The sequence below is a fragment of the Octopus bimaculoides genome, chromosome 2 (genome assembly GCF_001194135.2).
Source record: "Octopus bimaculoides isolate UCB-OBI-ISO-001 chromosome 2, ASM119413v2, whole genome shotgun sequence".
Classification (NCBI taxonomy): Eukaryota; Metazoa; Mollusca; class Cephalopoda; order Octopoda; family Octopodidae; genus Octopus; species Octopus bimaculoides.
In genome coordinates this window covers 78,260,422-78,268,039 of record NC_068982.1, presented here as the reverse complement: position 1 = coordinate 78,268,039, position 7,618 = coordinate 78,260,422, and the positions used below count along the sequence as shown (strand labels likewise).

Sequence of the window (7,618 nt, the reverse complement as noted above, 5' to 3'; positions counted from 1 at the left end):
TATATATATGTGTGTGTGTGTGTGTGTGTGTGTGTATGTATGTATATATATATTCGTGTCTGTGTTTGTACCCCCACCCCGCCATCGCATGACAACCGATACTGGTGTGTTTATGTTCCCGTAACATTAGCGGTTCGGCAAAAGACACCGATAGAATAAATACTAGGCTTATAAAGAATAAGTCCTGGGGTTGATTTCTTCGACTAAAACCCTTCAAGGTGGTGTCCAGCATGGCTGCAGTCAATTGACCGAAACAAGTAAAAGAATAAAAGAATATATATAAACAGTATTGCTACAGCTATTAGTGCTGGTATATTTTGAGGGTCGTCCGATGAACACCACTCCAATTAGAGTAGTTTTTCTTTGTAATTACAAATAAATATTTCTGGATTTGCACTACCTTCATATAAACTGATTATATATCCAGAAATACAGATTAAAGTCGTACAAAGTATAAAAATATCCTAAATTTGTGTATTATCACCGGAATTTTACGCTTGCTATGTTTACAATGACATAAACAGACCAATACTGGTAATCAAGCATGGATGCATACACGCACGTATAGACGCATACACACACGCATGCACACACACACACACATATCCAAACCAACTAAGGAGCCATTATGTGAACGCTTGACCTGGGAGAAATAACTGCCAAATCTCTTCAAAATCATACCCTACTGCATTTAAAAATAATATTTTCAGACTATTTGAAGAATAATGGTTCCTGATTTAGGAACAAGACCAGCAATGTTTAGGGGAAGGGATCAATCGATACCATCGACTTCAATACTTCACAGGTACTTTTTATTTTTATCCACCTTTGTGGGGTGAGGAGAAAAGCAAAGAGGACCTCAAATCGGCGGAAATCGTATTCAGAACGAACCGTAATTACACATACCAAGGTATTTTGCCTGATACTTTAACGATAATGAAAGTTAGTCGTATTCCGTAACGAAAACATTACAGTTTATTGCACGGTTTCTAAAAATAAAAAAGAAAAGAACTGGAGCAAATCAACATTTTAAACGTTCAGAACGTGAAACGAGAGCGGTCTCTCACACACAATACTAAATAATGTCTTCGTCCTTGAATAAATAGGTTTTATATTACTTATAATATATGATCGAACTTAACTATAATTGTGACTGGAGATATGATAGCTAAAAATTAAAGTAGAAAAGACCTTATCTGCATCGCTGGAAGGATTTGTGCAAGGAAGATTTGTTTGTTGACTTCATTTACAAAAAACAACAATGTTTATCTAATGAACACGGCAACGGCAACATTCTAAACAATAGTGTGTTTGTAAGGAACGCATATTTGATGGCATAAAACAGGGGTTTTCAAACTTTTTGACTTGCGGACCCCTTTATATTTCAGGCTTTACCTTATAAACCCCCTTATAACCGCTTATGAAATTTATACATAAATATTTGCTTAAAATAACATATTTTTACATTTATTTACTTACATTTATTTATTTTAACAGTATTTAACAAATAGGTTTATTGTCAATTAAAAGATTTTGATTAAAAAACATATAAAATCAAATTGCCCATAAAAAGTATTTGCTGTCCACGGACCCCCTGTCTTGTCCTTGCGGACCCCCTGTTGTCCGCGGACCACAGTTTGAAAACCCCTGGCATAAAAGACGCACGGGTATGTTAGACGAACCCTAATTTCAATAGCGAAAAGTTTTTAGCATGTAATATTTAGAGCAACTTTGAATACAGCAACTGGGGTGATTTTATCGAGAAAATTTTCGAACAAAAACTGCCTCTTTTACGATATCAACTATACTAGGAGAGAAGGTAAGTCGATTACATCGACCCCAATATTAGACTGGTGCCTTATTTTATCGATCCCGAAGGGATGAAGGGCAAAGCAGACCTCGGCGGCATTTGAATTCAGAGCGTTAAGTGTCACATGAAATGCTACTAAGCATTTTGTCCGACGCGCTGAACGATTCTGTCAGCTTATTATCTTAACGAACATAATAATGATAGCATCAACAAAAACTAGTAGTAGTTGTTGTTGATGTTGTTGTCGTCGTCGTCACCTGAGGGGTTTCAGTCAGCCGACTTTCGTAGAATCAATATTTGCAGCATGGCGGGAAATATCGATGAAATAAATATAAGAGGTTAGCTTTGACTTGTAATGAATCACACAAACACGCGCACGCACACACACACATGAGAGAGAGAGAGAGGGGGGGGGGCAAAAAAATATTTTATGTAAATGAATATGTGCATACCTATGTAAACATGATTATGCATGTACAGTGTGTGTGTGTGTGTGTGTGTGTGTGTGTGTGTGTTTACACAGGCACAGCTGAGTGGTTTACAAGTTCGCTTTACAATCATGACACTCCAGGTTCAATCCCACTGCATAGCATTTTCACCACGGGTCTTTTATCGTAGGCTTGACCGAACACGAATCTTATAAGTGAAATTAGGTAGAGGGGAAACTGTGCGAAAGCCGTTGGGTGGGTGGATTATACTTCTAATTCAAAAGAGTACATTAAGGGTACACGTATATGTGGAATACTCAACAATCAACACTGTAATTCAATGAATGCAGTTGACCAACAACTGGAATAAGCACCATTCAAAACAACGAAGATCCATTTATCTCGTATATTAAAGAACTTACACGTTAACCTTCCCAAAACGTGTACGTGTGTATACATACATACATGCATACATACATACATACACACACACACACACAGCATTCACACACTAGAGCGAGTAGCGACTATTATCCACAATGCACTATTATTGGCGGGAAAATTATTTACGCGCGCATCACGAGACGTGGTCTCTCTCTGAGTCACTACGCGAAGCAGGTTTGAACTTGAAACGCCAATTAAGTTGTTTATTACGCTAAGCATCACAGCCACCCCTCTTTCTGTTTATTTCGTTAGATTTAGTGTGATTCATAGTGTGTGCCAAAGATCACCGCGATAGACGTGGTCTTCATCTAGCTATATTGTTGTAACGAGGTAGATAGATAAATAGATCGATCGATCGATAGATAGATGGATGGATAGATAGATAGATAGAGAGAGAGAGAGAGAGAGAGATTACGTCTACCGTAACATTATAGTGACTAGCGGATCATGTCCACCATAAAACCGCAGTGATTAGGGCGAGACTGCTATTCCCAATAATGACTACTCGGTCATATCTGTTCACGCATACATAAATACACATGCACTACTCTGTCTTCTGAGTTCAAATCCAATCAAAATTAAGTTTTCCTTTTATCCTTTCGAGATCGATAAAGAAAAAAAGTACCAACTATGAGGTTGGTGGATTGGTGGAACTGAAAGAAAGGCGGACCAGATGCCTTGTGGTATTTTTTCCGAATTCCTATCGTCTTTGGGTTGTAGACTTAAACTGTCACCTACTGGGGTGCCTGTCGGGGAATATAATCTGTTGCAAGCATTTGGGTTAAGCTTCTGGTTTAAGGATACCTTCCTCTCCGCCACCAGTTTCAGGGTCTTATAACAGGTCTTGGGCAGTGCGTTCTCTCTTCCCTCATGACTTACATACACACACATACACACATTCAAAACACGCGTTCGGACCGTGTAATGCCAACTTCTACAAAAGTCCTTTAATTTAAGCTGTACTGTGAAGCGGAGCCGAGGGTAAATATCCCCCTAGATAAGGTGCCAAGAAGTTGTGACCCCTTTCTGAAAGACGAATCAAGCCCAGTATTCATAATTAAGCACCTGACCAAAACTCAACTCAATATATTATAAATAAATTATATACACACAATATTCACACACTAAAGCATACGACGGGACAACAAGGAAACCAAATGCCGTCACTCGACTTAATGGAAATATCAATCAAATATAAGTATAGATGATTGGAAATGGCAGTCAAATGTCCCTCTATTATCTTAAAAAAAGGAAGAGCAGTATAGATAATGCAGTCCTATATACACCATGACTTACACGCGCGCAAAAAGAGGCAGTCACGGCTTAAAAGCCTTGGGTCCTTGGTCTGTTCTAGATATATAACTGATGTTTCGCTCCTCCCGTCTGCACAGTTCACACTGCTATCGCGTGATGCAACAGAAAGACTGTAATAGATGATGTAGTGAGTGGAGTAATTAGATATACAATGAGATATATAATGAGGTACAAGTAATTAAGATGAGTGTATACTATGTCGATGAGTGTATACACTCGAACCATGCCCTTCTGTTTTAAAAAGTAGAAGGACACATTGGATAATGTAGTCCTAGTTACACTATGTTTGATTAAAAGACAAGATAGCCAAGGCTGAAGCATCGTTGATCAGGATTACTTGGGAATTAATAAATCTCTCTTAGCTTACTCCTTATTGTCTTAAAAATTGACGGGCACATTGGATAATGTAATCCTAGATACATTGTATCTGAACATACGACAGGATGGTCCAAGATAGAACATCTTTACTTGGAACTAAGCAGTCACAAGCAGTTAAATCTATGTCAGCTGCTGCCTACAGTTTTGAAAAAAGGAAGGGCACATTTGATAAAGTAGTCCTAGATAGACTTTATCTGAGAATACAAAAAAAAAAAAAAAAAAAAAAAAGAAAGGAAGAAAAAAAAGAAACTAGATATGATCAGGTTTGGAACGTCTTTGATCAACGATCAAAGATCAGAAGCAACTACAAGAGAAGTAAGAATGACAAAGATACGAATATATGTTAATGAAATACCTTTGAAAAAGTTGTACGAGAGGTCATCATCTTATATGTGCTAAATTCGAAAGATCGCTATATTTATATATGCATTTACAACTAGCAGCACCCAAAGAAATTCTGTTTTATAAATGTTCTTACTGTTATTTTTAGATGCAAGGCGGCGGGCTAGCAGAATCGCTAGAACGCCAGGAAAATGCCTGGTGAAGTTCAAATCCCGCCGAATTAGAAAACCAAAATTAGTAACCCCCAAAAGGTGGTGGGGTTGGAACAGAGTCGAAAAAAAAATGCTTCGTAATGTTTCTTCCAACGCTTTACGTCCTGGGTTCAAATCTCGCTACTGTCAATTTTACCTTTCATCCTTCCAGGGTCGATAAAATAAAGCACCAGTCTAGTTCTAGGGACGATGTCATTGACTATGTCCTTTCATAGACATTGAAGGCATTTAAAAGTGCTACTCTTGAACACATATCGTGATAAGCAGAATAATACTTGTCTGCTTGTACATGATATGCATGGATAGATGATATGCATGGATAGATACGAGATAATATTGGTTTCAAATTTTGAGACAAGGCCAGCAATTTCGGGGAAAGGAGTGGGTCGCTTACTTCGACGCCAGTGTTCAACTGGTATTTATTCTATCGACCCCGAAAGGGATGAAAGGCACAGTCGGCCTCGGAGGAATTTGAACTCAGACAACATAAAGACGGACGAAATGCCGCTAAGCATTTTGCCCGGCGCGCTAATGATTCTGCCAACTTGCTACCTTTAAAAAAATGATAATATTGATACAAAGAAACTTACTTTAAGTCTGTCGTGGGCTCAAAGACTCATGAGGCTGGAAGTTAACCCGGTTCCCCCTAGATTATGAATGACTGAGATTACAATATCCTCACACTCCTGGACGGGATGCTAGTCCGTTGCAGAGTTAACTTTCCAGCCACCACTGGAACTCATTTACAACTAAGTGGATTGGAGTGTTTTGCTGAAGAACACAACGCACCGCTGGGTTCAGGAGTCGAAACCACGATCATAAGAATTTACGAGTGTGATTGCAATGCACCTAATCACAAGACCACGCACCTTCACATTGGTATAAAATAACTTATTATTTTTGGTTGATATCCTTCGCGTTTGTTAAGAACAGCGAAAACGTCTCAACAGCTGATTCTTGTCAAACAGGCCATTTGCATGCGGCATGTTTATATTGATTTTGCAATTTCAAAATAAATAAGCATTCTTCAGTTATTGGGTTGCCTCACATTTTCCACCCATAAAATACACACCTACATACATGTGTATGTATGTATGTATGTATGTAGAAAGAAAGACAAGCGATAGCAGGCGTGACGAATATATTTATATGAAAAGTTGCGTATATAGGTTACACCTGCTTGCATATTATGCATTGTTATATCAACCAGTCATCAACCATTCGGAACAGTTTGAGAGAGAGAGAGAGAGGGGGAGGGACATACAAGCAGGCAGACAGACAGACAGACAGACAGCTAGAGAGAGATGCACGAGAGTGAAGTGCCTTGTTCAGGGACACAATGCCCGGTTCAGGAATTGAACCTACGATATTATAATCGCCAGCCTAACACAAGCAAACTATTAGGCCACGCCTTTTCTGTAACAATAACCAGCTAATGACATTAAGCAGATGATTTAACGATATCCAGAGCTTTGGGAGGGGACGGGGGCTCCATTAATTTAGTTAACAATAGACGATTCAAAACTCTATCCATGATTACAATAAATGGTTTCTACTTAGTGCACGCACGCACTACTTGAGAGGACAAAGTTAATCTCAGACACAAAGTCGCAAATGTGTAGATTCACTGAGGACAATGATGATGACGATGATGATGAAGGTAGTGGTAGCGAGTTGATACTTTTAAACACACCCACCCACACACACATGTTCAATATAGTGCACTCCTCTAACATGAAAGATAAGCTCTTTCTCTCATCATCATCATCATCATCATCAATCAGAGGGGAAGTTATAAGATTGCAGAACTTAAATTTCTTCTTTTATAGAACGTACATTTTTACATTTCGTTGGCAATAAAACTGAAGAGTATTTTGGTCATGATCAACAGCATACAGAATCGGTTAAGGTAACATGAACACACCTCGGAAGGCTCTGGACATAGTTTGAACAAAATTGCAGAATACACACACACGCGCATACGCACACACACACACAAATGACAATCTGACTCAGCCCCACATGACTTAAAACTTTTGTTGGTTGCTACGTAGGAAGCAACCATGTAGGACGTGTCCCATGCGTCCTTGAAACTGTAAACCATGTGAAAGTTTGAAGTCATGCAGAGCTGAGTCAAACTGTTGTTTAGAAAAAAAAAATGTGTAACTCCTAACAAATGTGCTGAGTGCTGCTTTCTGTCCTTTGTTCACTCACTCGCAAGTGTGTGTATGTGTGTGTGTGTGTGTGTGTGCGCGCGCGCGCGCATGTGCGTGATCGGATGGCAATTGGAGATTTCTGATACACACTTCGATTGGATTTGCTCGAGCCCTTCACTGTTTTCAGAATCAGAGTCATATTATTGCACTTTCTCCAACAGTATTGAGTACTTCCACTAAATTGTATTTCATATTAATGTTATATGTTGTCCGATGCGCTAATGTTTCTGTCAAACTTCGGAAAGCTTAGAAACTAAATATACTCTCTTCTACTCTAGGCACAAAGTCTGGAATTTTGGGGGAGGGGGCAAGTCGATTAGATCGACGCCAGTGCGTAACTGGTACTTAATTTATCGACCGCGAAAGGATGAAATGCAAAGTCGACCTCGGCGGAATTTGAACTCAGAACGTAGCGGGCAGACGAAATACCGCTTAGCATTTCGCCTGGTGTGCTAACGTTTCTGCCAGCAGCTC

General features: G+C 39.2%; 1 protein-coding gene across 4 annotated transcripts in view; it reads right to left on the bottom strand.

Annotated features, from left to right (window-relative positions):
* Positions 1-7,618, bottom strand: part of LOC106868411 (neuropeptide CCHamide-2 receptor) — a 52,500-nt gene that overhangs the window by 33,421 nt on the left and 11,461 nt on the right. Inside the window, exon 1 of one of the 4 annotated variants that reach the window (XM_014913645.2) lies at positions 5,519-6,088. The exons of the other annotated variants lie outside the window; for them this stretch is intronic. The gene's annotated coding sequence lies outside the window, so the exon portion shown is untranslated. Of the gene's footprint in view, positions 1-5,518; positions 6,089-7,618 lie in introns of those variants that run through there. 4 annotated transcript variants of the gene reach the window in all.